This window comes from Triticum aestivum, chromosome 7D, assembly GCF_018294505.1.
Source record: "Triticum aestivum cultivar Chinese Spring chromosome 7D, IWGSC CS RefSeq v2.1, whole genome shotgun sequence".
NCBI classification, from domain to species: domain Eukaryota; kingdom Viridiplantae; phylum Streptophyta; class Magnoliopsida; order Poales; family Poaceae; genus Triticum; species Triticum aestivum.
In genome coordinates this window covers 140,338,691-140,340,263 of record NC_057814.1, presented here as the reverse complement: position 1 = coordinate 140,340,263, position 1,573 = coordinate 140,338,691, and the positions used below count along the sequence as shown (strand labels likewise).

General features: G+C 42.9%; 1 long non-coding RNA gene across 1 annotated transcript; it reads right to left on the bottom strand.

The window, feature by feature from the left end:
• Positions 1 to 384: 384 nt before the first annotated feature.
• On the bottom strand, positions 385 to 891 carry LOC123170042 (uncharacterized). Its single transcript, XR_006485024.1, has 2 exons — positions 772 to 891; positions 385 to 662 (listed from the first exon to the last, which is right to left on the bottom strand). It is a non-coding gene; the product is annotated as an uncharacterized lncRNA (long non-coding RNA).
• Positions 892 to 1,573: the final 682 nt, after the last annotated feature.

The window sequence follows — 1,573 nt, the reverse complement described above, 5'->3', positions numbered from 1 at the left end:
TATGCCGAAGAAAAAAAGTTGAAGTCAAAATAAATGGAAGAGAGGAGGGAAGCCGAGCGGCGGAGGGCGGCGGCCAAGGAAAGAAAGGTGGCGGCCGAAGAGCTCAAGATGGTGGAGGAGAAGGCACCCAATTTTATGTTCGTGGTGGCCAAATCTTCAGCTGTCGTGCTATGTCTGCTCCCACTTTCTTACGAATTATGACTTCCCTTCTAGACTTCTAGTAAAGCTTCATGTCTCATTTGTTCTATAGTTTTTAAGCTTATATTCGTTTCAACCGCCAAAACAGTAGCAGCTCCAATTCTGGGGTCTTGGGTTATTCAACTTGAACTGGTTCCCTGTTGAAACTTTGTTCGGATTACATGATGTTCATGTACTTCCTAGAGGTAGCACTCACATATGCATCATACATGCATAGATGCAGATCTAGTATTATTCAATCAATATTACACGGAAGCATGTACGTATCCAAGACGAAAACAGGGCCATCTAGCATTTCTCGGTGCATAAACAACGCTGCCGAATGCCGTCGCACTTGCCTCCGGGGAAACGCTCTGTCAGGCAAACACTTGCACAGTTGGTGTCGCTCACGCACAACCCCTTAAACTTGTGGCTCGGTGACGTACACTCCCTCGCCAAAGCTACCTGCACTGCTCCCTGGAACCCTACACGGGCAAATTGATAAGAGCGTATCAGCCATCTCACATACTCATACTAGTACATAATTATAGCAGTATCATCAGTTATCTTAAATAGTAAGTGCATCATACACACCTGTGGCCACAAGGAGAAGGAAGACGACCACAAAGACCTTCATGGACCGATCCATTTAGTTTTCTTGTGAAAGATTGAGAGGGTTCTATGACAGATTAAAACCTTCAAGATGGATTGTATGATGGATGAATGTAGAGGAGGGACGGGGCCTTGCTTATATACTTGCAGTGGCATGCATATCTCTTCCTTGCTTCTAGGCTAAGCGAACATATTTTTGTAGGGTAGTGTAACTGAGTGGGTAGGTTAATAACTGAGTACCCGCGAGAAAACAGAGATAGTACAACTTTTTTTGTTTGTGTGTGCTGTGAATTTACGCTAGTGCAACTGGCATGTGAAAAATAGGAAGGCTGGCAATTTAAAAAAAAATACTACTCCCCCCGATTCATGTCAATTATTGCTGCTTTAGTATCATTTTATTTTCTGTAGATTTCAATCCGACGTTGCATGTTATTTACGTTGCTGATATAGTTTGCTGCTCTGTCCAATGTATGAACTACCTTTTTTGCTCCATTTAGCAACTCTAAATAATTTATAGTCACAATATTTTAACCTATCATGCCTATGCGCTTTTATGGTCTTATGATGACCGTGAGAGGAGAAGAATAATGATAATTTTGACGGCAGATGGTCGTTCATGTTCAATACTATCATTGAAAGTTTGGATCTGAGAGAGATAGAACTTTCTGGTAGAAAGTATACCTGGGCTAACTCTCTGCCCAACCCGACTTACGAAAAGCTTGATCGCGTTCTTGCGAGTGTGGAGTGGGAACAGAAGTTCCCGCTGGTGACGGTTCAAGCTCTT